General features: G+C 40.6%; 1 long non-coding RNA gene across 1 annotated transcript; it reads left to right on the top strand.

The window, feature by feature from the left end:
* Positions 1–27,745, top strand: LOC131557232 (uncharacterized). Its single transcript, XR_009274720.1, has 4 exons — positions 1–143; positions 5,813–5,914; positions 26,337–26,506; positions 27,254–27,745. It is a non-coding gene; the product is annotated as an uncharacterized LOC131557232 (long non-coding RNA).

Here is a 27,745-nt window from a genome sequence, read left to right as displayed (position 1 = left end):
GGAAACCTCTCTGCAAGGAGAGGCTGAGGCTGAAGGACAGATTCACTGGCAAACCAGAGCACTGTGACCTTCCTCCTGAAACTTCTCAGTACTTGAAGGAAAAGTCACCTCAGGAAATCCCATCAGGCTCTGTGTCTGGCACGGTGAGTTTGCTGACCCTTTGTACAACAGAATCCATGGAATGCTGGCTTTATGATGGAATTTGGAGTCAGGCTCAGAATGGGGATGCAGAGTTACTGGAGTGCATCATTCTGCTGTTAAAATAGAGTACCCTGATACAATCTCTTGCACAACCAGTGAAATACACCTGCATGTCACAGTGCAGTCACACTTGCAGGCATCTACCAGTGACTCTGACATTACTTTAGAGCACAGCAATGATATTTTTCCTTTTCTCCTGAGCCATTCCCCTTTCTTATGCCTGGTGCAGTGTGATTTATAAGGATTGAGATGTCTTCTAGTGATATGTGGTAACACACCATTCAGCAAGGAAGGAGAAGTTTCATTTTGTTATTATTCCATATTTCACTTGGTTGGCTTAGTGAACCCTTACAAAATTCAGAGATTGTGCCTGTAGATGAATGTGGGGATAGAATGAGCAATGGAACCAAATGCAGAATGCTAAAAGTGATCTGGAAAAGGTTTCAAATTCTTCATTTCTGTGACAAGAATTACAACCAACTGGGAAAATGGCACCAGGTGAGTGAATTGTAGTGACACTGAACTGTAACAATGGAGAGGAAAGGTAAAAATTTTAGTCATTATTTTTAGAGCTTCAAGGTCATCGTATGTAAGTTCCTGTCAGATGTTGCAGCATGGAGAATTAAATAATTGTACCAAAACTAGATATACATTAGTTAATTTTACATGATTTTTCCCTTAAGGTTACAGTTCTCATTACTAGAATTGAAATTTAGGAATATATTTTTTCTATTAATTTCCTTTTTAAGACTATCAGCAAATATTTTACACTGAGCCATAATAATTTATTTTCATTCTTTCTTGCTCTGCCTTTATTTGAATGATGAAAATCATAACCTAAGTAGAAAACAGTGTGCAGAGGTAATCCATTCTTCTGTCACAAGTCATAAAAAGAAAAAAGTAAGGCAACAATTTATAGTTTTGACATGCCTAAATTACTCACAGGAGTAAATACCTATTTTTCCCTGTCAAATTCGTGTTTGAATCTCACAGTGGTTTATAAGTAATTTATGTGCAAAACATTGTAGCAGGCATACAAGGCAGTATCTAATTATTCCAGTCAGAAAAAATTTAAAGCTGCAAATTTTAGGCCTTCAAATGTGCCACATGTTATGGTCTGGCTGCAGGGTACAGCAAAAATTTTAGAGACGCTGATTTTATAAGTTGAGGTTTTCCAGCACAGAAATGTTGTAGGATACACAGTGTTTAAAAAAAAAAAAAAAAAAAAAAAAAAAACATTAAATTTGCAGGACTGAACAGACTGAGCACACAGAGGTGTGGGAGATCTGCTGTGTGCCAATCAGAAATAGGAGATTTATCAAACCACTACTGTAGCTTGAATTAAAGTGTCACAGAATGTGCATTTTAAACAGCCTTACATGGCAATGTTTAAATGCTTCACTTGAAAGAGCAGAAAGCACCATTAGATTGCTCTTGAGCTCTGTCACTGCAGTCAGTTTGACATCACTCACATTTACATGGTTTAAGTGCTGCCTGCTCTTTAATCCTCATTTCCCCCTAAGTGCTGTTTTTAGTGGAACCTTTTTTTGCATTTTCAGGAACAGGCAGAAGCCATTTTTAGGTCAGTGAAATGCTAGAAATGCTGTCAGACACAGCAGAGGGAGAGCAGCAGGAAAGTAGGCTGTGGCCGTGGATGCCATGTCAGAGATGCCATCAGTGGGGTGGAGAGAGCTCTCTGAAACACTTCTCTAAAATACACAGGCTCTGAGAAGGGACTCTGTCTCAGTGCTCCATCTCCAAGTGGGGTTCTGCTGTGTACAGCATAAAGATGGTTTGTGCTTGCAGATGTGCTGCTTACAGCGACTCTGCTTTAATATGTTTTTAATTGTCAGAGATAGAAGAAAGAGAAGAAGCTTTGTCTGTGGTCTGAAAGCCAAAGCTCTGCCTTTGCTGCTCCCTGCCTCATCAGCCATGAAGATTTTGCAGGGAGAGCTGAGTTGATGCCAGTGCTGGTGTTATAAATTGAACTGACAATATGTTAAGTAAAACTAATTGAGAATTTATTAATTACAGTGGGCAAGGCAATAAATAAATCAGCGCTGGGCGACAGGGGAGTCTCTGCTCTGCTACTGTCACACTCTTCTGATTTTCTGTAGAGTTCTTATACAGTCCTTCTTCTGCGTTGATGTGTAGTACTCTGCGTATTTTTCTTTTGTGTTTAGGTGGTCATAGTCTACTTTTCAGGGTCTGAAGATGAAGGTTGGTAATTTTCTTTTGTCTGATTTCTGGAATTTTTAGGCTCAACCTGTTGAGTTCTTGGAATTTTAGGTTTACTGAGCGGATAAGCTGATACTGTGTTATCAATCATAGCAAACTTCCCACTCATATTAACAGTTTACTAAACAGATAAACAAATGTTTGTGAAACCGATTGTCTTTTGGTTTCACCTTCTTTATCTTTTAAAGTCTGTAAATTTACTTAAACAAACTAGATGTGATGCAGCAGTCTTACTGGAATAACTTTGTCAGTTTTGATGAACAAACCCAAAGTTTTAACCCATTACAGCTGGTAAGCCAGAATTGAAAGCAGCTCCCTTTTCTAGGACTCCTTTGGCTGGGCAGCCCTGGCAGGGCAGGAAAGAAACAGCCATTTATTTCAGTTCCTGGGGAATCAGCCATGCCCATGGATTTACAGCCACAGCAGCTCAGTTGGTAACAAGGCAGGGAATGCAGAGTGGAATTGTGCTTGGATGTTGGATGAATGCAGCTCTGTTGGCTCTCACCTCTGTGCCCCTGTGTGTGCCTGCATCCATCACCAGGGCAGGATGGAGCAGGGGCTTCTTCACCTGGGCTGGTGCCAGGGCTTGGCAGGGCCCTGAGTGTGCAGAGCTCAGCAGTGTGTGTGTGCCCAGGGCTGCCCAGCAGCTCATTTACCCTTTGGGCAGGGCTCCCATTGCCAAAATGGATCTTCTCACCCTTCCTTAAAGTGACTTCCTTAAAACATCTGCTTGGCAGCCGTGGGGAATGCCAGATGTGCTACTAATGGAAAGGATCTTGCACTGACTCAGCTCCTCCAATGGGCACAGTCTGTTCTCCATATTACAGGCAAATGTTTGAGGATGTCCACCTTGCAGTCTGTAATATTTAGTCAAGGTTACTGAGAAAGTAATATCAAATTAGAAATGTGTTGCTCCAGTATGAAAATATTCTTAGTTCACTGAGGTTTCCCAATGAACACTGTAGGTTTCATCCGTTATCTTCATTCTGAAAGACATACCTGATTCATTCTTTTTGATATGCATGCCTTAATTTTCCTATCTTCTCAGAAGTTCATCTTGTGATCACAATGTTCTTGGTCTGCAAAGGCTTGATTTCAGCAACAGTACAAATCAGATGAGGATCTGTGAAGAGATCCTAATTTGAGAAAGAATTTTTCCCCCCACATTTACATTGAGTGGTCACCTCTTTTCCCTCAGTCTAAAAGCTCAGTCAAAGTAGAATAAACTGTATCAGTTTATACAACTCTGTTAATCTACTGAAAGAATGAAAAGAGAAGAAATTTAAATTGATTAAGGCACTGTTTGCTATACCAGTAAATTAAATACTTCAGTACTTTTACATTGTTGTAAGTGAAAACCAGTCAGATAACTAATTTGCATATTGAAAACCATATAATTTAAATCCTTATTACTTATCTTCTTGACTAAAAGTTAAATCAGCTAAACTACAGTGCCCAAAGAGATATTAAATCAAAGCCACCAGTGCCCAAAGAGATACTAAATCAAAGCCACATCTGAAGTTTCTCCCAATAAAATATGTATTGCTGTTTTCTGGCATCACATTTACTGTCTGAATTTGGGTTGTCTATTATACCATTGTACATATCACAACAGGACTCAAAGTATTTTTATGTCTGAATAAGTCATTCTATAATAAACATTAAGGATATGGTGCTGTAATGTATTTAATTTCTGGAGAAAATGAAAGGCAAGCAAGTAGAGAAGTTGCAATAGGTTGTTTAAAACTGTTCATGCTAGGCAGAATGAGACAGGAATCAAATGAGGTTTTATGGGGAAACAGTTAATACCCAGTGGTACAAAAGTTGGCTTTGCCAAGGACACTTCATCCCACAGAAATGTTCCACACCCCCTGTGGGATATGCAGAGCCTGGCCCCAGAGCAGCTCTGACTCCAGAGGAGCTCTGTGGTGTGGGTGGGACATTTGGGGGGAAGGGGGCTCAGAGCATTTCCTGCAGACAGCAGGGACTGCCCACTTCTGTCTGGGTGGGAAATGGGGGAGCTGCTTTCAGCCTGGGACATCAGGCACAGGAATCAGGGACAGGATTGGTGACCTGGGAACTCCTGGGAGCCTTAGCTCAGTTCTGGGTGTAAGCATTTTGTGCTTTATTTATTCACTTATGGACATTTCCCTCAGCTGCCTGAGATGCAGAGCGCCCCTGAGGCTGCTCCTGAGCTGCTCCTGGGTCAGGTCACTGTGCCCAGCCCAAAGTTCACTGCTGTGTACAAAGGTCCAGGTGCTCTTTGCTCTCTGCTCCAAGGAGATCCTCTTCACAGCAGGAAGCCTGGCCAGGTGGGTGAGGGATCAGCCTGGCCTTTGCTCGGGGAACAGAGGGCAGGTTTAGGGATCAGCTGCCACTCTCAGAGGCTGAGAACTAAATTCTCTGGAGGGAATTTAAAAAAAAAAAAGTCTTTGCTAATAGATTACTGGATTAGATGGGGGAAGTCTAGCAGGGCTGGAAGAAGGAACAGAGAGATGAAAAGAGACAGGAGTTCCCTTGCAGGCTTTTGTCACACAAATTCCCTAAAACCGTGCTTGCTTCTGGAAGGGACAGATGGGCTGGAAAGGCTGGAGGCTGAGTGCCCACAGAGACAGGAGCTGATTTCTGTCACAGCTTCTGCCTTGCTGAGTGCACCTCCAAGGGAGGCTCTCCAACCAGCAGCTCTTCTTAAGTGAATTCTCTTCTCTGGTTTTCCTACATGGAAATCTAGCCACAGGGCAAGGAAACCCTTCCAGCTGCTCAGGCCCCAAACACTGCCCTAACTCTGAGAATCTGTCTCTGGTGGAGCTACTGCATTCATCTCCCCTTGTAAAGCAGCAGCGCAATCCATCCTTCCTTAAGATCCATCTTTCCAAACCAGACCTTGGAAAGAAGGGTGATAAAGCACAGGTATGCCTTCAGTTAATGGCAGGGTGCTGCCTCTCCTGTTGGGATTTTTCTAGGATAGGGAAAGCTCCTCCTTAATGTCTGTTTTCCTTCTGCCTCTTCTTTTGGCACCCTGTAGAGCTGGCCATGGCAACCTGTCCCTAGGCTTTCAGACAGGTCAGATTTGTTATCAGTGCTTTTGCTGAATGATAATTTGTTTATGATTTCTTGGAAGATTTCACGGTATGAAAAAAAAAATAGTACAGGCATATTTTAAAGCAAGTGCTAAAGATTCTATTTATACAAGATCAGATCTACAAATTGTGCAAAGCTTGAATTTGACAAAGCTTTTATTCTAAAATGTTTTAATGAAAACCTACCTTCACCAATATTGTATAATTTCTTTATTTTGAGACCCAGGAGATCCTCAGCGGATTTAACATAGGTTCAGTTCAGATCACCACTAATCTGTCAATTCAATCAACAGGGTCATCCTGTGAGACTTAGCTCTTCAGTGAAACCACAAATCCAGAAGAGTGGGGGGAGTCCAGTTCAGGGAACAACATCTGTTGGGACCACTGAACAAAGGGTAAGGAAAATGTCTGCTGTTCTGGAAAATAATTATTCCTCTCTCTGCACTTCAGTTAATCATTTGCCATGGTGTAGTTGGTTTTGAGATGTCAGAGATATTTCAGAGGAAGACTCTTTCATGGTGTTTCTGATGGAAAAATCAACACTTTCCCCCCGCTGTTTACAATGTGACATCACTGGCCAAGCATCATCTGTTCTGCCAAGGAGCTCCCATGGGCCGCTTTCCCAGGTAAGTGGAAGCTGCTTGGAGCCTTCCAAAGGCACTGGTGAGGCAGAAGGGGAGGTTTGATGTCAGTAAGAGCCAGACTGCTGTGATTAGGGTGAGCAGTATTTACAGCTGGATCAGTGTTTACAGCTGGACTTTTCCAAGGTCCCAGCATAGGTTGACTTTGAGTGAACATTCCACAGCTCTCTGTCCAACAATGACCCCTGAAAATGCAGAGCAGGAGTTACTGAGGTAGTTTAAGGCTCCTGAGTAAATGGTTACTAACCTGATGAATTAATATTCTCAATCATACATAGCAATCCAGTTCTAATTTTTATTTTTGTTTTTAAAAAGTTTCTGGCATGGGTTGTATTCACTGCAAAAAACTTCATTAAAATATATGACTACTCATGGCATGTGAATGAAATCTGAATTAGTACAAACCATGGAGGTGAGTCAGCAATGTAGATTTATGTCTGTTTTAATGTGGTAAGAAGTACCTTCTGTGAAGACAAAAAAAATTACATATATAGCCATAATTTAAGAAGTGAAGCCCCTTTCAGCAGCACTTGAATATTTTGAAGGATATACATGAGGACTTGTCATAAATTACCTGATGGATGTAAAATAAAGGTTATTCAGAGTAATTATGCAGGGCAGTCTAATACAGTAGGGCTGTATTGAGTCCATTAATATCATTTGCGTCATGTCAGAGAAAAATCGTTTAGAGGTGTACATCAGGGGATTGCGCTTTGTTCTGAAAGGGTGGAGTGTGCATTAAATCCCTCTGGATGTGTGGGCCAGCTCCCTCAAGCCACTGTGTTTTAGTGGATTCATGTGAACTGAGCTAACTGGGCATGGTCATTTGGTGCTGAGTATCTAAATGTCAGCTACAAATCATTTATGGGTGTAGCACTTACTGTGCGTTTCATCCTAAAAGGACAAATAGCAACAATTCCCCAGAAGTCTGTGGGAAAACAGGGATTATACTTTGTAAGAGATAGGCAATTTTTTTAGGGAATGAGGAAAATATGTCACTCTCTCCATTCCATCCATTCCATCCATCCTTGTTTATTTCTTTCAATGTACAGTGTATTTTATGTGTTCAGATAAGTTAGTATCAGTGTAACAGACGAGCTAAATAAAATGATGCTGTTCTCTGGTCTGCCATTGGAAAACACCATTAAGACCATAATTGATTTTGTAATATGTATTTGCTCATCTTAATTCCATTTTTGAAGAGCCTGTAATAGAAAAGTAACTTTTCCAAATGAGGAAATAAGCTGGAGATAATGATATGATAAGATACTCATACCCCAATGGAAAATTCCTTCTGTTCTACTTCTGAAACTGCAGAGAAAAACTCTGTAAAATGCAATTGTCTTTGTCACTCTGAGAATCTGTATCACCTGCAGAAATGAGTGTCTCTTTTTTTCCTAACCTGTGAAGTATACTTTCACTTGTTCATCTACAGAAATTGTCTATATTTTATGTCCCACCAGAGAATCCAAATATTTCATACTAATGGAGGGATAGGGTATTTTTGGGGAGGGGCAGCCTGCAGGAATCCTAGCTCCCTGGCAAACAGGAGCAGTTTATTCCAAGTTCTTGGAAAATAATGACAAAATGTGCTTCTTAGCCTAGATCTTTATTGAAGGGATTCCTTACTGGGGTGTGGGCATTTGGTCAGCTCCTCTGAGGGTTTGCAGTGAGCACTTCCCCTTGATGAGAGCTGCTCAGTGCCCAGTCCAGGTTGCTGTGTGCCCCCAGGTGATTTTCTGGAGCTGTTTGGGAGGTGTTTGCACTGCTGGTACAACAAAATCCAGTTCCTTGATGGGAGTGATCCATAGATGGAGCCATTGATGAGCTGGCTTCTCCACCTGTCCACAGGCAGGAATGCACTGTTTGGCTGGCAAAACACACCTGCCAGAGAGCCAAGCCCTTAGCTCTGTAATCCTTAGCAAGGCTGAGTTTGACTTGTTGTGGACTAAAATGGCCTCTGTCACTAAACCTGGTTCAGGTGGGGCCAGAAGAGCGGCAGCTTCAGGTGAGTGTCTCTGTTCACACTGTTCAGAGCCTGGGGCTGTGCTGTTGTGCCAGGGGCATGACAGAAAACCATGGGCATTTTAAGGTTTTGTGGCAGGTCCTGTTTGAAATCCTGAAAGGCAAATCAGCAGTTGGCATTTGTCACTTGATGGGTTTTGTCTCAGGGATTCTCTCAGTTAGAGCCTTTGCTGGTGTTGGAGAACCAACCCCATTTTCATCATGTGTGACATCTGTGTGAATGCTTGAGTTCACATCTGTCAGCTTAGCATGTTCCAGGTCCTAATCCTGCAAGGTCATGTTTTCATTTATGTTTTCATACTTCTTGGAGGAAATTTCCAGTTCTCCAGCCTCTTCTTGTGAAATGATGTGTTGTATTTGCAGTGCACTGCCTTGTATCTTGTTTAATGAAGCCTGCAAAGAGCTTTTTTAATCTAAGTGTTATTCCCATAAACCTCTCCATAAATCCTGTTTTATAAGCAGAGTTACTGGACAGTGATTTAGCTGAGTTCTTATCAAAACATTAAATGAGTGATGAAATCAGCAGATGTTTTTTACTCAGCTTTCTTCCTCTGATGAGTGGCAGCTGCTATGCCTATAAATGCATTGTGACATAGCAAATACCACCACATCTTCCAGCTGCACTTTCATTTCCTTACAAGAGTGTCTCCCATTTTAGCAGCAGAATTTTTATCTTCATTACAAAGAAAAAAAATTATTAAGTGTATTTTTGAAGTCTCATTTACACATTCTTGAGGAAAGCAGAATCACAGAAAAAAGTTTAGGCATTACTGAAGCGTCTGATTAATTGCAGGCCTTTTTCTCTTTTAGTTGCACATGAATCCTGAATTGCTGCCTCAGTCTTTCTGGGGCTGAAAGCTCCCCATTCTCCAAGGGACTTTTCCAGCTCTCTGTGTTGATTGCACAAATGGCACTCATAGGTCTGTGCTAAGAAGCTGCCTAAATCTGAAAGCAAACAGCACAACAGCCTCAAGACAGAGCCAGAACATCCTTTGGGGCTGCCTAATCCATCACTTGCCTGTGAGAGGAATACAATATTTCCCCACATTTTCTCCAGAAACAGGAATTTGTGTGTGAAGTCTCAGTGGGAGGAGTTTTGCTGTGACTCCCAGCACTGACAGGACTGGAGTGTGCAGTCGGAGCTGATGGACCCTGCTGCAGACAGGATGGGAATGTGGCTTTGGGTCCTGCTGGGGCAGAATGAGGCATTGGCAGTGTCACCTTCAGCCCTCTGAAGGTGACATTTGTGTCATGGAGAAGGCTCACCTGCCTTTGCGTGGGCACATGCCAGGTGGTGTCTGTGCTGGGACACAGGGCCAGGAGTGCACTGCAGGGATGTGCAGGGAAAAGGGCAATTGTGGGAATGAGTGTAATTATAATTAGCAGGCTTTCCCAGGTGATTCGTTTGTATTGCTGTCACTGTGGTCCCCAGCAGCCACACACACTGAACCTGTGTTTGGGGGCTCCTGTTACACCTGCAGGCAATCTGCTCTCAATAAAGGGACACATCAAGTCTTCAAATGAAGAGATGTCTCTTTACACTGGTTAAGGCCTGAGCTACATCTACACAGTTAAATTAAATTAAAAGCAGTGTGTTTGTGATCTTTTTGTTCCATACGTAGTAAATTCTTGAAAACTGGTGTTAAATGTAATTCCTGGACCTTATTCCTAGCAGCATAAGTTCATTATTTAGACCTGCTTCCAGTGAAATCAACTGAAATTTAGTTTCTGCTTTCACTGAGAGCAGGATTGAAAGACTCCATATTGATGTGGGAAGTGAAGGCAGCCACATGAACATGTGTAATAAAGCACATTCATCCTAATAGGCATGATAAAAAAAAATTCATACAAGCCTACAAGTAATAAAAATTAATTAAAGTAATTTAAAGGCAAAATATTTTAAAAGTCACAATAATAACTTAAAAATAACTGCTGTGACAAATTTTAATGAGATAATGACAGATTCATTAGCTTTTAAAATGTGCATAATTTACAGGAATGTTGTATTAGCACTGAGGTGGCATTTCCTATTTTATTCAGATTAAAACTGTGTAAATAGGCCATTTGAAATGCTCCCATTGTATATTAGAATTAACTATCAGGGAATTAATTCTTCAGCTTCTCAGGAGAGTTATCCTTATTCACACAAGAAGTCCCATTGATTAAGGATATTTTTCAAGCATAATCAGATGACATTGGGACAGGTATAAGAATTACTCATGTGAAAAATACCAATCCCATCCTTCTTTGTTGAAGTATTTGCTGATGATGGTTCTTTTCATGCAATTTGCTATTCCAGTGTTCAGTGCTGCACAGCAGACATTGGGAAATTCCAGCCATCTCCTACTGGTTTGCTTGAGGGGTTGTGTGTTTTAGTTTTAGTCTCTGGACAAATAATGCTTGTTTTTATGGGCAAAGCCTTTCCTGGGACTCCACAGGCAATCCATGGACATCCAAAGGTCTCTGGAGCACAGGCTGGAAAACAGTGGTTTAACTGCTGCACTGCAGCTGATTCAAACCCCTTGTATTCCTTTATCAGCACTGGATAAACTTATTGATGACCCAAATGTGGGTGCAGAGCCCTGGCCTTTATTGAATAATTTATTCCATATTTCAAATGTTTCCTAGTTTTCCTAGCTGTGCTTTCATGCAGCTGTTGCTCTTTGAGCTGTTCTTGCTCACACACAGCATCCTGCTTGCATCATTGTTTGTGTGACTCATTAAAACGCACACATGTTTGAAATGAAAACTCTCCTGAGCATTTAAAACTCGTCACCTGGCAGTGTATTGGACAGGATTCCTGGGACTGATGAGAAGCACTCGATGAAATATGTCAGCTCCTCATCCTGGAATTTGTGAACAGATGACCCTCATCAACAGGAGAGAGGGAAATGCTTCCTACAGCAATTTTGTTGCTTTTGTAATAGATCAGATTTGTGCAATGTGGTACATAATTCAAGAGAATATTTGAGGAGTAAAGCTATAGATCCTCTTAAATGACCCTTTGTTCTCCATAAGTCTGGGCTGAAGGCTGTCTCATATCCTTCTCCAATGATATCTGCAATACATTCAAATACTTTGGAAAGTTTTTTTGCTCAAGACCAGCTTTCTGCTCTAATCCTATGTGCTCAGCCTTCATAGTTGATCATGAGAAAGAAGGTTCTGCTTTTATTATTTGCTTTTTTGTCAGAAAGACTTATTTCTTAAAAAAAGTAAAGTATTAGCAAGAGGAGAGAAGAGATTGTAATAGAATGAAAATGGCACTGGGGCTCTGTGTGTGAAGCAATATCAAAGTCAAAACACAGAGCCTTGTGTAAGCAGGCCAAAACTTACCTTTCAAAGGTGGATTTTTAAAAAACAGGATGGAAAATTTCTGATGAGAGTTGAAATCACTTCTGTCAGCTAAATTAATCTGCCCCTGTGTCCTGTAAATGATTTCATGCTGCAAATAATTGATCAGCAAGAGAAATTTGGGCTGTGATGTAAAGGGAATTAATTCTTAATTAAGTTGGCTTACTTTGGATTTTCATCTTTAGGGAGAATAGGCTGCTAAGCATTCCTAATATCTGCCACTTAGTTGAATATTAGGAAAACCCTTCACAAGAAATTAAGGAACTCTTCATGTGAAGGAGATGGGAATTAAGTACCTGAATTTAAGACTAATTTAGGGGTTTGGTGTCATCTACAAGGTGAGCTTCCAGTCATCCCATGAAGTGAGCTGCCAGTTATCCCATGAAGTGAGGCAGAGCAGCAAGGTCAGGATCCTGTGTTTGCAAGGGAAGCAGGCAGTTAATCCAGAAACCTTTCCATGGTGATCGTCCCTCTGCTCTATTTCTCTGATACAGCTCCTATCAGCAATGTCCAGGAAGAACAATGCAGTCCCTTCCTTGTCACTAATTGTAGGGTCTTAGGGGAGCTTCCTCCTGAGTATTCCTGGAACTGTGTGTATTGTTTCAAAGTGCTGCTTCCTTCTCTCCTGTGTTAATTCTGTCCTGCTCCTGAGTTATTCCCTTGTAGATGGATGTGTTCACAGTGCTTTAACACAGTGTGGAACATTAGTTCTGAATGTCATTTTCCATTTTATGTTTTATGTTGCCTTAAGAGGTCTTTTTAAAAAACCTGAGTGTCTGTTTCTGCCACTGGAGCACTGTACAATCAATTGCCTCTGTGTGTGTTGGTAAGATCAGCGGGATGCTCTTCCTTCCCCAGTGCATTTCAAACCCTGTTTCCTCCTGGCGACTTGCTGTATTTGACAATGTTCCTTGATGAATTGCATGAAGTGCCCTCAGCAGCCAGGAAATGAGGCACTGTGGTCAGTGCTCAGATTTTATTGCAGAGCTTGTGAAGTCATGGAGTTGGCTGAGTTTCTGCCTCTTTGTTTTCAGCCCTTGCAGCTACAGGAAAAAGCCAGGAAATGTGACACAGAAGGCTGATGGGAATAGCAAGCATCAGGAAGATTCAAAATACACACCCCTCATGGTTTTAAGGCAGTCTTGCTGTTTCTTAGGGTCTGGCTTGCAATTTGTCAGTGTGAGGGTAGGTACAAAAGGAGAAAAGTAAGGGAAAAAAAGGGGGGTAGTAGAGAAGAGCCTGTCCTTGAAAATAAGAGAGTGAGCTGTGTTATCTTTTTGTGTTGCTCTTCTGGCAAGGTATTTTTCCTCTTGACTGGCAACATTCTTGCATTTCCCTTGGAGTGTATCTGTTCATTAGTGTCTCCAGACAGAGGTAGTTTAGCTTCTAATTAAAATACAATTTGCAGGTTTTTTAGTGTGTTAATGAGACAGCAAAAATGAATTCATTGAAAGAGGAACAGCTGTCTAGGCCTTACAGCAGTGAAAGTTAGAGCCTCATTAGTAGCTAATTATGCAGCACAGTATAGAAATAGAGCTGTTGTGGCATTAAAAACAGCCTCAGTGCCTTACCTAATGACACAAAATGTTTACAGTCTGTTCTGAGTATGGGCTAATGCCTTCCTGAGGTAATTAATGGCATATTTAACAATGACACAGCTGGAATCACAATTGCTTTGCAGGTACAAGTCCAGGGCAAGGGAATGCATTAAAGTCTTTGAGGAACAGATCATTTCTCTGCTAATAAATATATAAAAACCTTTCAGAAGATGCAGGAGGAGCACAGGATTTATGCAGGAATTGGGAAAATTTCTGTGTCTGACAAGGACAGGGTGCACTGGCCTTTATTTTCATGTTCTCCAAAAGGGAGCAGTGAGATGCCAGAGCTCCAAACTGGCACTTCCAAAAGGGGAATAAGAAGAAGATGGTCAGTATTTTGAAAGTCCTTCTTTTTTTATATAAAATGGCAATCAAGGCTGATAATACACCCAAGATGGAACAGAAGGGATTTTGTTTCCCTGTGTGGGCCCTTGTAATTAGATACACACACTCAGAACAGTACCTTAGTAGCAAGTTCAGTTCTGCTTTTAATAAACTGAAGAATCCATATGATTTTTTGCTCTGCCTAATCAGATCTGCATGTGTAGCTTAACAGCTGATTCTTCCAAGAATGGGAGCAGCATCCTGGCCCAGCACACCAGAGGTGAGCTGAGGAATGTTCAGGCTAATAAGAGAGGCCTGTAAAATGGTCTGTGCATTAGTCATGATGATTCCAGTTACTGTGGTATTGACCAGCAGCCACAGAGCTGAATCAATTATTCCTTTAAAAATACAAAAGGCTCTTTCCTGCTTCAATTTGTTCAGCAATCAACAAGTTTAGCACTTTTTTCCTGGGAAATGATTTTGATGTGATGACCAAGTTAGAGACTGATTAATGTTTAGCTGGGGGTGGGTGAGTTGAAATGACTTTGCTGTCAATCCAGTGCTTTATCTTGTAGTCGTGATGCTCAGTGAAATAACACAGAGCAATGGAAAACATCATTATTGCATGTGTTAATGACTTTATCTAGTGGGAGAGGAGTTAATGACCTGCAAGTTTGTGTTACCTGCAGATAGGAAAACAAGCGTCTTGCTAATTGTGGTGGGATTGGTTCAGTTCATTCATGAAAATGACTCTTTGTTCATAAAGAGGTCTGGGTAGGCCACTGCTGAAAGCCTGAGAAATCTGTTCCACATGGAACGGGTGCAGCTCAAAAACACCAGTGCCACCATTGCTGAGAGCCCACCAAATTGCCTGAGCCCTAATTTACAGGGCCAGCTCTGTGTGTGCATGAATTATTGCTGCTGATCTCTGAGTCTGAATTGTTTAATTACTCTGGTCAGTGTGGACTGATCAGATTTGCTGTGTTAAAAGCTTTAAATTTCTGCATGGGTATTCTCTGATAGAAATCCATCAGCCTTGTCCACAGAGAGCGCCACCAGGAACATTTGTCTGGATTTAAAATAGTTTATATTTCATTTCTATAATCAGGAGGGCAAGCAGGGGACTTAGAAACTTTCCAGATTAAAAGATATTTCTTACAGTGCTGCAGATGATTCCTTTATTGTTAGAACCCTGGGATCTTATTTGGATCTGCATGAACATGATTGGAAAGACACTATTAGAAAACAACCATTAAATCAGGGGAATAGCAAGTGCAGAAGAATTAAAGAAATGGGTAAGGGCTTTGTCTGAGTTTTAGGTAATTAGCTGGCTGTATAGCAAAACATACAGGACAGAAGAATTAAAATGCCCTGTTTTGTGGGAAAGCAGATGAGGGATGGAACATTTCATGTTGTTAAAATAGAATATAAGCTGTAAATGTACCTAGTGGAGAATTTTTCAACCAGGAATAGAGAATGCTGTATGGATACAAGTCAAGTGGAAATCAAGGAAGTAAGAATAGTTAGAAGGGGCCCAGGGGTTACTAAGATATCCATAATCCCTCTCAAAATGTGTACTCAAAACCTCTTCTTGGATAATAAAATACAGCTTCAAAGCCAACCCACACAAGCCCTCACGTTGGATCTCAGCAGAGGGACATGTGGAATCAGATGTTCTGTGGCTAAATTTATCCTTAGAATGTTAATTAGCTCATTCTCTTTTTACTTTATTTTTAATCTTGTGCTTTAGCTGTTCTCTTTACCTTGCAAGTTTTCACTCCTGGATCCACTGTTTTCATGGAGTACTTGTACTTCTTTTACTTGCACACAGGAATTAGATTTTAATAGAGCCCAGGAATATAGTCCATGAAGCTGTGCATAAGCTATGACATAAAAATTAAGCAGAAGAAAGTGATGGCATATGTTCTTTTCTTTTTATATTTTGTCCCTACCAGCTCAGAGAAGTATCCTCACAATTCCTAATGATGCAGGGGGGAAGGAATGCTTTATTGGTTAGATTTCCTAAAGCCTGGCTTAATTTACACAATCTGAGAATTCCTCTGAAACCATTAGATTTGCTTTACCAAATATGTGTAGTTAAACTATTTTACAGCTATTTAAATGTGAGGCTTTAGAAACCCTATAATATCAGTTTCTGGCAAGGTTTTGATATTGTTTTGCTTTGATTATAAAAGAAATAATTGATGTGATATTGTTTGTGTTAATGTAAATTGCTTCATGTATCAAATCAATGATGGAATCATCCAGTGGAAATAAAGTCAGGTAGATGAATCTTGATTAAAACATTTATGGATCAGAACAGTTTCAGAGACTATACTGCAGTGGGACAAACTTTGTCTTTATTTTTATAGCTGGTTTTTAATTGAAAATCCTACCTAAATTGTAATTCAGAAACTTACTTTTCAAATTTACTAAATCTTCTATTTATTAAGGAAAATATGCTTCTTTAACATGGCTGTGGAAGTACTGAATTAATTCCAGATGAGCCTTTAGTGAAGATGGGGAAATGAGGGTTCTGGGAGGCTGCTCTGCAGTTCAGTTCTGCTGTTGCTTGGAAGTTCCTGAAGAAGGAACCCAGCTGGGCATTCCTGCTGAAACAGGGCCAGGAATGATCTTTGTTCAGCAGGGGAGGGGGGACAGAGCCCTGGCCCAGACCAGCCAGGTCCATTCCCCTGTCTGAGAAACACCAGAGGTGCAGATAACCCAGCTGCGGGCAGTGCTCCGTGCCTGCCATTGCAGAAGAGAGGGAATAAAAACATCTCTAGTCCCTGGCCTGTTGAACAACAATATGCAGAATTCAGCAAAAAGAGGCTGGAATTTCCTTCCCAGCCCAGCCCATAGTTAGTACCTTGTCACTCAGGGATTGGGATTGCCTGCAGCTGCCTGGAGCCCACTGGAGCACTGGCTGGTGTTTTCCTGCCTTAAATGTCTGCCTCTTCTGGAAGTGCTGCTGAGTGTTGCTAGTGATTGCCTGAAGACACAAAGCACTGTGGAAAGTAAACATTCATTTAAATTTGCATTCTTTCTTGTGTTCACCTCTTGAAATATCCCAGTCCTCTCCCAGTTGTTTCTTCCTGTGCCAATCTCTTGCAGGTCTGCCCTAATCAATTTATTCTCCATCTCTGTTGTCTCTTCTGTTTTGACATCTACGTGCCCACAGCCTGATGTAGCATAAGTGAAGTAGAAAACAGCTCAGGCAGACATGGAAAATCAGATTCTATTCCTGACATATGGCCAGAAGTGAGCTCAGTTATCACCATGAGCAGCCACAATGAATAGTTTTTGCTCTGTTAGTGATACAAACCAACATGCCCTTGGCTCACACCCTGAGCTCTGAGTAAGGGCTCCTCACCTTTGGTGATTCAATGGTTTGAATGTCTTTATATGTGTGTGAAGGGTTTATGCTGCTGTTCCCTTGGGTTATAAATTCATTTCCTGCAGCTGCCATCATATGAAATCTATTGGTGCCTTTTCTAGGTGGGCTTTTAGAGCTTCCATTTGTGTCTTCCCCTGCCCCCTTTTTCCCTTGTTCTGTTGTTAAATCTGTGGAAATGTTTCTCTCTCTGTGGTGACTTACAGCACTGGGATCATTCCTGCCAGGAGCCCCAGAGGAGAGCAAGGTTTGTCACATGCCACAGACTGAAAACAGTGGCCCCTGGAAAATGCTTTTGCTCCAAAGCAGCACCTTCCATCTCCAGTACAGGGAGCTGTGGCAACACAGTACTTGGTGACATGCACAGAAAAGACTTCATCTGCTTTATGAGCTGTATAAAAATATGATGAAATGTGCTGTCCACTAAATGGGAGAGCATTGGGATTCCAGCCAAAGAGTAAGAGGATTAATCTCAGGAACATAAAATGTGCTCTTTTAGTGAAATGTGAATCCTCCCTCTCAAACAATTGCAGCAGGTGTGCAGCTTTTGCTTGTTTCCATCATATCTGCTTAGGCTCCTCTGGCAAACATTTCATTTATTCCTACATATATAAAATAAATTAGTATATTTATTACAGCAAATCAATTGGCATGGCATGATTTCCAGGGATCTGCTTTAACAGGCATATCACTGACTTCAGCATTTTATCAGGATTCTTGACTTCCATAAGCAAAAAGAGCAAGGGGGAAACACAAAAACTGGCTCAGGGAGGTAGAAAACTCTGAGATAAAATGGAAGTGAATTTCCTATTAAATGTGACCAGGTATTTAAATTATTAATTGCCATCTATTGTTATTTCAGTCTTGGGTGCCCATGGAACATGATGAATGAGAGCATGAATGACAAAAGGGTTTGTGAGAGAAATTAGATGGAGGTGATTTCTTGCTTCATTTTTCCACAAAATATGTCTGGGGAAAGTCCATTAATTCAGACAAAACTTTGACCCACTGAGGGAATGGGAATCAGCTTGGAGAATTCAGAAAAATCCAAAGACTTGGCATAAAAAGCTACTTCATAGGTGGTATGACAAAACTTAAAAGGCCAATGCCTTGCTGAATCCCATTTCTTAGATTCCAGTTTTAATAAATAGATTTTTAATAGATTTTTTTTAATATAAAGCAACAGTGGTGCTAATCTAGTCGTTACTGGAATTAGATGAATTAAGATACAATTAATAGTGTCATTTCCTGTAGTGATAAATTACCTGAAGTAGCTTGGTTTTGTCTTTATTACAAGTCTGTCCCTTTTTAGGGAAAAATTGTTCTCCTTTTTTGTTTTTCCTGAAATTGTGAGTTGATAATAGGTAGCATTGATAGTATTTAATGATACTGTCAAGTGACGCTGCTTCTCTTAGAAAGAAGACCTGAAGTAATTCATTTTAATGTCCACTATGAAGTTTTATTTGTGTTTAGCTGTATCCAAGTTATTCCTAAATACGTCAAAATTTCATTTATAAATTGAATATAAATTTATAAATGAGGGCGTGTGTTCACTTCTTCTATTCAGTAAACATATAAATGAAGGGGTGTGTTCACTTCTTCTATTCAGTAATTTCTTGCAAAGAAACAAACGTGTGTATGCCAAGTTGGGCAGCAAAAGCATTACCAGGAAGTAGTTCTAGGCCAGCTTTTTCTGCTTCATTTATATCAGATTCATTTGGTCTGTCTTGCTGGAATGCCTTCCCCAAATAGTGCTCACACTTCCTAAGCTTGGGACAGAAATTCTCTTGTTATATGTGAGATTTATTGAAATATTCTACATTAAAATAGGATTTCAGCCTAACCCAGAGCAGCAAACTAGAGATGCAAAGCTGATGGGTTGCATTCACAGGTAACTTACTCTGGGTGTGCAGAGACTCCTCTTATCCATGTAACGAGGGAAAAACAGATGTTCTTGCTCAGCTCAGACCCATGGGAGACCTTTTAACCCATGGCCACCATCAAGCACATCTGTTGCAGTGTTCCCTGCAGAGCTGCAGGCAATGGATGGAGAAACTCTGTCAGTTCAAGGGGACTCTTGGAACAGGTTGGTAAAGCAGACAACGATGTAGTCACTGGGATCAATTTTTACAGTGATATTCAATAAGTCATTAACAAGATTAATGAGCTCTAATAAAAAATGCAGGCTCCTCTGCCACATTTTACTCAGCTCACTGTAGCTTAAAATTGTACATCATTATTTTATTAGACATATTACTTAATTTTTCTCAAACTGGCCATTTTATTTAGGTTAAAACTTATTAAACCGGTTTTTTTTACCCGACACTGAAATAGGATTTTTTAAAAATTACTTTGTATAGTAAAGTACCCTCCTAAAGTAAATAGGTTTGTGATCAATGGGCTCAGGGCTGCTTTGCTGCAGCAGCACGAGGCTCAGATGGGCTCTGCCAGTGGGAGGGTGCAGAATTCCACTGCCTCGGAAAAGGGCGGAATTGCACTGCCTCAGAAAAGTGCCAGGGTGGGAGCGTGTTACATCCCAACCATGCATCACCTGGGGAAGATGATTTCTTTGGGGACTTACACACTGGGGGAGCCCTGGTGAAGCTCTGTTCAGTGCTCCTGCTGAGGAGCACAGAGTGGCTGTCCCAGGACACCCAGGAACAGCTCAGTGAGCTCCAGCACAGAGTGGCTGTCCCAGGACACCCAGGAACAGCTCAGTGAGCTCCAGCACAGAGTGGCTGTCCCAGGACACCCAGGAACAACTCAGTGAGCTCCAGCACAGAGTGGCTGTCCCAGGACACCCAGGAACAACTCAGTGAGCTCCAGCACAGAGTGGCTGTCCCAGGACACCCAGGAACAGCTCAGTGAGCTCCAGCACAGAGTGGCTGTCCCAGGATACCCAGGAACAGCTCAGTGAGCTCCAGCACAGAGGCCCAGCCTCCCAGGGAAGGCAAACCCGTGGGAGGAGCCCCTCAGCACAGCTTGTGTGGGTCACAGGGTGTCTCTGTGTCCCAGGGAGAGGCACATTCCCTGTTCTTGGGAACACTTGTGAGGTTTCTAAATTAATGAATGGGAAGTGGCTTAAGAGAAATCCAACCCAGAAGACACAAACAAAGTGGTCTTTGTCAGTGATCCAGAGTGAAAGAGGCTTAATAACCATGTTCTTGCATTTGTATCATCTCTGACCTTCTTAATTCTCATCTATTCCATTTTTGTGAGTGTTTTGTCTGGTTTAAATAATTCCAGCTTCATGCAGCACCTGAGAAGCTGCTGCTCTTTCATATCCTACTGCTTAGTGCTCTTCCACCGAAGATTTCTCCTCGGGATTTATTGTAGTGCTACTCCTTTCACATCCCTTTGTAGTCTGCTCTCTCTGGAGACTCTCATTCTTCTAAAATAAACCCTAGGGAAATCACAGAAGTCCAGGTAGAAGTAAGAGAAGTTTAGTGGATATAGTGTCCAGTCTTTCCAAATGCAGTTTGGAATCAGTTACTGTGCTGAGGTTTGTGATGCATCCTTTTGTGCTCCACTGATTCTTCTGAGCAAACTTGATGGAGAGAAAGTGGCCTGTGTCAAAACACAGTTGGTCACCATTTATTTTTCCCTTTGTGCAAGTTTTACTTAAAAACTACCTCAAGTCTTTCACACAGCTGTGTTCTGGAGACCAGATTCAAGACAGGGCACTTCTGTGATTTAGAAGTTAATTTAAAGAACATTCAGGCTGTAGCAACATGCAGGAGTAATGCTTGTTTTTGATTCATAGAAGTGCTAGTTCCTGGATTGATTGGTTCAATAACCTTTGTTAATAAAGCAAACTGAATGCAGCTTATTCCTCTCGGCTTGTGGAGTAGAGAAGAGGAAGTTTCAGTCTCTCAATAACTTGTTGGCTTTGACTTGATAGAGCATATTAGAGTGCTGTGCTCTGCAATTATTGCTTTATGAACACACCTCTTGCTTGAAAAGACACCTCTGTTATATTTGAAAATGCATATATTTACAGGGTATAAGTGAGCTTTCAAACTTAGCTCTGAAGCTGGATATGTATTTGAATGATCCATTTGGAGCAGTTTTTTTGCACTTCCAGTGTTTTGTCTAAGGGATCTGTGGTCCTGAGGCAGTACTTCAGGAAAGCAATCTCACCAGGAGAAGATGATGAATAGCACACTTCAGCAGGGTCCTGAGTTATGCGTCAAGTTAAATGTTTGTTTCTTAGTGAAATCTCACAAAAAAAATAATTTTCAGCATATACTTAGATTCTTCATCCTATTCCATTCAACTGTTTCCCCTTCTGAGAGGAAAGAGAGGCTTGCTGCAATTATGTAAATATTATGGTAAGCCATCTGGGAAGCTGCTGACTTGTACCAAATTTAAATTCACTCTGTTCTTCTCAGAAAACATCTAGAAAAGCTTTTCTTTAATGCATTCTGGGAAGGCCTTTAAGAGGTGATGAATGTGGGCAGTGACCTTCAGACTAGAACTGGCTTGGGATCTGAAACTTCATTCATTTTCAGCAGAGCAGATGCTTCCAAATGTGATGAGAAAAATCAGATGAGAAAAACTCCTGTCTGCCTGAAGTCTGGACATGATTGAGAGGACTATTTCATTTTACTGAGAAACTCCAAACGAAGTTTCTCATTTAGGAACCTAAAAAGCATTAGTAATTAAAAAGCATTAGACAGCATTTGTTAAGTCTAAAGGGATGGCTGTTTCTCAGTTTCTGGGGTTCATACTTGTACACAGTTGTATGTAGTGTTCATACACTAATATAATACTCACTTGTATGTAGTGTTCATACACTGTATAATGCACACTTTTATGTAATGTTCCTACACTGTATAATGCACACTTGTATGTAGTGTTCATACACTGTGTAATGCACACTTGTATGTAGTGTTCATACACTAATATAATACCCACTTGTATGTAGTGTTCATACACTGTATAATGCACACTTGTATGCAGTGTTCATACACTGTATAATGCACACTTGTAAGTAGTGTTCATACACTGTGTAATGCACACTTGTATGCAGTGTTCATACACTGTGTAATGCACACTTGTTATGTAGTGTTCATGCACTGTGCAATGCACACTTTTAAGTAGTGTTCATACACTGTATAATGCACACTTGTATGTAGTGTTCATACACTGTGTAATGCACACTGGTATGTAGTGTTCATATACTGTGTAATGCACACTGGTATGCAGTGTTCATACACTGTGCAATGCACACTGGTATGTAGTGTTCATACACTGTGTAATGCACACTTGTATGTAGTGTTCATACACTAATGCACACTTGTATGTAGTGTTCATACACTGTATAATGCACATTTGTGTGTAGTGTTCATACACTGTGTAATGCACACTTTTAAGTAGTGTTCATACACAGTATAATGCACATTTGTAGTATGTGGTGTTCATACTTTCTGTGTACCAGAGGATCTAGGGAGACAGAAGACAATCCTATGAAACTTGGCAATGAATATGCTCCTTTATAACATTTTTATGCAGAATTCTATTAAATTCTCTAATTACAAGATTGAGGAGAATTTACTTGCTGTTGTACTGCGCAGCAATGAAGGTTCATTTAGACAAGATAACACAGTTGTGGTTGATCCCACATATTTAGGAAGAAAAGGTTCTGTTGTTTACCAACATTTTTTTTTTTCTACTGGTGCTATGGTTTGGGAACAAAAATCATTAAGACCCTTCTGTCATTTAGAGAAAGAGAATTTAGGTTTAACTTTCTTGGTATCCTCTGGAAAGCCTTTGGATAATTCAGACACAAGCAAATGTGAGAATTCAAATGCAGAAAGAAAGAAGTAAACAGAAAGGGGCAAAGCAAAAATGAAAACTCAGGTTGAAAATCCTGTATATTTTGAAAACTTCTGTTCTAAAAAAAATTCCTATATATCTTTGTTCTCTTTCATTTGCAGTGTGCAAAAGCAGAGTACACGGGGGCACATGGGAACAGCAGGGTAATGCCACCAGCCTTGGAAGGATGGCTGTTTCCTTGTAATTTATTTGCCAAAAAGGTCAGCTCCAGACACAACATCTGTTTTCACTGTGATCTCTAGCTCACCCCATAGTTCTGTATGCTGCTGAAATGTTCAGGGAAAAAAATGAGATGAATTAGCTGTTTCAGTGGACTTCCAAAAATATTCTGAAATACTGTTGCCATTATGGGCACATAGCATTGCTGTGGATGAGACTCAGGGAGAAGTTTGGGAAGAGATACCATGAGGGGAGAAAAGAGCTGTCTGAAAGGAGAGCCATGATGGGACAGGACGTACACAGTCACTGTGTTTGAGAATAAATCCTTCAGGAAGAGAGGGATCCAAAGTGAGTTTATGGCCTGAAATGTGTTAGTTAATATTTATAATGTGCATCCCCCTTTCTCTGTGTCTTGGCTGTGCACTGGGTCCTGGCTGGTCTTGTATCAAGTACAAATGATGATATTAAACCAAGTGACTAATGTCTGTTTGAGACAACTGGGAGGTTATTTCCAGCTTTTACAGTGCTGCTCTTTGTGCAGCACACGAGCACAGCATATGAGGTACTTGGCTAACAGCACAGAGGTGTTTTATTGATCTCCTCCCATTCCACTTCACCTGCCAATTTTCAGCCAGGCACAGCACCGGGATAATGGAGTCAACATCCACTGCAGCTGTCTGGGCTAGCCAGGTCTGGGGAAATCAAAGAAATTCCAAAAGTTATGATGAGGGGAAGAAGAAGGGGGGAAAATCCCCACTTCTGAGGTAGTGGGGTTAAAGGGGTTTAAAGCTGATTGGAGGCCTAAAAACAGGAGCTTCCATTTAAAATGGCAAATGTGAATTGTACTCTGAAATAAAAACTCAGAAAACTCAGATTTTGATGAGAGTTGTATGTTGTGCAAAAATGAAGAGAGAATTACTGAGTAGAATGGTGAGAAATAAAGGGCTTTTGTCTATATACATCTTCAACACTTCCATCCACTGGAAAAAATAATTTCTATATAAAAGTGTCATTTCTTGGTAAATATTGAAAAAACATTAATACCTGAGCTGGCTGGAAACAAAAAACTGTGATTAATATCTGATTAATTATTAAGTAACAACTTTAGTAATACATTTTCCCCGTAGACACAGTCATAGTTGGTATAGCCCATATTAAGATAATTCAGAAAAGCAAGTCTATGTACAAGAAATATACATATTATCCAAATGGATTCAATTAAACCCATACCAGCAGTCAATGCCTCAAAAATTAGGAAATAGCTGATATTAGCTGTTCGAGGGCATACTTAATTTATTCCCACTTGGATTTTGGCAATATTAATTTATTCTGTAGCAAATACTCTAAGTGTACAGTAATTTTACAGTGGGTTGCAATGCACAAAAGGGAATGAAACCAATTAAGCGAGCAAGAGAATGAAACAAAAGCGACAAGGAAACTTTTCTCAGGAAGTGGCCTCGTTCTGGTACCTCATGATCAACTCCTAGATCTTGTATTTATATTTTTCTTAACAATCCTGTGAAAAGGCAAAGGGAATATTAATTAAATTATTAATTAAATCCAGAGTTTGTACTGTATTGTGAAGCACTAAGATAACACTGCCAAGAGAAATAAATCCATTAAATGGGACTCAATAAAATGAACAATAGTGAAATGAAATGCATTCTATTCCATGATTTCCCTTATTATCATCCCATCGTGGAAACAACTTCTGTAAATGTGCCTCATGTGCCTGATGAGCTGACAGCAGAACAGTCCTGGGAAGCATTTGTACCCCCTTTCACAGAAGGTGTGCCAAAGGCACGGAGATACAAAGTTATCAGCCTTTCTGGAGTACTGGAGGAGGAATTTCTCAATAACATGCATGTTATGATAAGAATAAGCCAAATTTACTCTAAAACTTCTGTTCTGATAAAGCCTCTCTTAGAATAATCTATGATATTCAACACCCAATTCAGTACTTCCAAGATTAAAATATTCCTCTCCTGTAAATGAGATAAAAATATCAATTAGAAATTTAAGATCTTATCCATGTTAATGAGGAGTAGCACTTGGACATGGATGGTCTGTGCAGACAACAGATTTACTTTCATGACTGTCAGAACACTTATATTTAAGGCAAAACAGGACAAACTTGTCCTTGTTTGCTGAGGCTGATTTATTTTGCCTTTTTTTGTTTTCCAAAGGTGCTGCTGCTCTGTGCTGGTTCCCATTCCTCATGGCTGCTGATATCCATGGGTACCAGATGTGGTTTGTGGCCACGTGGCTGTGCTGTCCCCAGCTTCTGTGCTTTTGGGTTGGAGGGTTACAATTGATTGCAGCTCTGTCAGGAGCACTGCAAATCCCTTTGGATTCATGTAACTCTTGCCCATTTTGAGAGAGAACATTGGTCAGGTACTTCCACCACCAGGCTGCCTTAACTGCATTTTTTTATCAATTGCACAGTTCATATGTTATAATGGTTTCCAGACAGGTGCAGAGTTTTTTGGTATGTGTAATCTGCATTTTTTTAATATGTTGTTGTGTAAATACTCAATTTACTGTTTAGTTAATAATGCTAAAGAAGAAGCTTAAATAAAGGTGCTGTTTTAGTATAATTAGCACAGCTGTTTCAGATACCAGTGGTGTTTATTTCATGACAAAGATAAGACAAAATGGAGCTGGGATTAGCTTGAGAATTCCAACCAAAGGAACTGCCTCAACAGCAGTGTCTTGTCAGAAGTCAAGCAGGAAGGAGGAATTCTTAAACAAAGCAGCCCATTGCAGCATCCAAAGGTGCTTCTTACTTCCTAGGAGAAACAGGCCTTCATGTTTTGGGGTTTTTTCCTCCTTTTTTTTGGTCTGGGTAAAGCAGACTTGGTTTGTGACTGGAACCCCTGGCTCGAGTTTTGAAGTTTAACAGATGAGACTTGTCTGTCTGCAACACTGTGCAGATAAAAGGCACCTTTCAGCAGCCCAGTCTCCAATAATCAGTACCTGAGCTTCATAAACAGCTCATTTTATCAGTGCTTCTGTCACCATCCACATGTGAAGTCAGGAGCTGCTCTGGGTGTAGGCCATAAATGAACTGATAACATGAACTGAATGGGATGTAAATCAGGGCCCTATAAAGCTTGTCAGTGAGCAGGAATCAATAGGAAGGAAACAGTAAAATTTCAGCTATTTTTGCTGTGATAAATAAATTGATTACTCTGGGCTCTTCTGGGAGGAAGCACAGCACTGGAGTGGAAACCTGGATCTCTGCTTTTCACCTTACTCTGCTGCAACACAGTCACAACACCAGTGACTTACATTTGACTGAAGCTTTATCTATAAATAAAGCCCTCGTGGTTTTATATCCTTACATCTAATTTCAGTTATGTTCATCATTTACAGGCACATGAATGATACACCCTGTGTATAATGAATAGAAATATTTATAGTTAATAGTTTGGGGATTAGAATAGCTCTACCTTTTAATCTGTGTTTCTCTTCTACACTTGCCCAGGTACCTGAATTTTTCACCACTCCAGTCGATGCAACAAGGCATTGTGTCTTGGAGAAAAGAGCCCATTATTTCTGTTTGGGAAAGCTCCCAAGGAGCACATCCTCTTGCCCCCAAGGCCAGGATGATCACCAGTGTCAGTGACCCAAGGCTCAGACACACTCCGGTACCAGGTACAAGGATGTCACCTCCTGTTGCCACCATCCCTGTGGTTTTCCCCTCTGTTGCCCCATCCCAGAGTGCAGGGTGCACCTCTGCTGCAGCTGAACAGCCACATTTATTGAACACATTTAGCAAGGCTGTGGTCCTGCTGTGACCCTCCAGCAACAGACTGGGATTTAAAAACAATTCTCCAGCAGCACCACGCTGTGCCTGAGGATCCAGCAGTCCTGAAACATTTCCTGGCACTGGGAAAAGAGAAGACTTGTTTGCCATATTAAAGTAACAGCTGAAAGAACCTGCATTTTGTCAGGGCTTATTTTCTTCCTTTGTCTGCCCTTTTCTACCTACCTGTTTTGGTTTTTTTTTAATTTTGAAATAAAGTTCTGATTGTTATGGAGTTTTCTGAAAGGCTCTGGAGAAAACATATGTGTTGAGTAAGGAAACTTTTGAAAATAAAGGTTTTGAGAGTAGAAGTGGGGTTTTGGTCAGTGTTTAAAGAAATGCAGAAGAAAAAAATAAAAAGACAATAAAACAATCCCAAAATACAAAGACATTGTTTTAAGGGCAATTTTGATCTCTTTAAGGAAATTCTTCAGACTTAGTGATTTCATTTGAAAACATGGAAAACCAGACCTTCTGTTTAGAATAATTTTTAAAAAGGTGGTTGATTATACATTTAAAGCACTGTTCCATAATACTTTTAAGATATTAAGAATTTTAAAAGTCATTTATTGAAATAGCCTGTACTTTTTTTTCAGGACCTAACCTAAAGTTAATTACAGTCAAAGGTGGAACTGCAGCAGTTGTTAAAATATGCTAATCTACCAACCTCAGTTAAAATGAGCAATGGAAGGAAAGAAGATTTCGGATAGAAAAGAAAAAAAAAGACTAAATTGCAGCTAAGAGGAAATTTTGGAACTTTGAGGTTCAGAAATGCCTGCATACCAGTACTTTATTATTGCCCGCAACATTGTCACAGCTTAGGGGTATGAGCCCCTTTTTAAAAGCATATTCCCTTTACAGTGGATCTGAAAGCCTGTCAGGAAAATCAACCCTTTTAGCAGCATTTACATCTGTACTCAACCTTCATTGTTGCTGGATCTCTGTGGGACTTAAACGTATCCTTAAATGCTGCCCTTGGAGACATTTTCCTGAGAAACTCATTTTCTGAAACATGGCCCCTAAATGCATGGAAAACCAGCAAAGCATCTCTGTCTTCCCATTTCCTGAACTTCAGCTCAATTATAAAA

The sequence above is a fragment of the Ammospiza caudacuta genome, chromosome 4 (assembly GCF_027887145.1).
Source record: "Ammospiza caudacuta isolate bAmmCau1 chromosome 4, bAmmCau1.pri, whole genome shotgun sequence".
Classification (NCBI taxonomy): Eukaryota; Metazoa; Chordata; class Aves; order Passeriformes; family Passerellidae; genus Ammospiza; species Ammospiza caudacuta.
The sequence above is the reverse complement of the archived record's forward strand: the minus strand, read 5'-3'. Positions and strand labels throughout refer to the sequence as shown.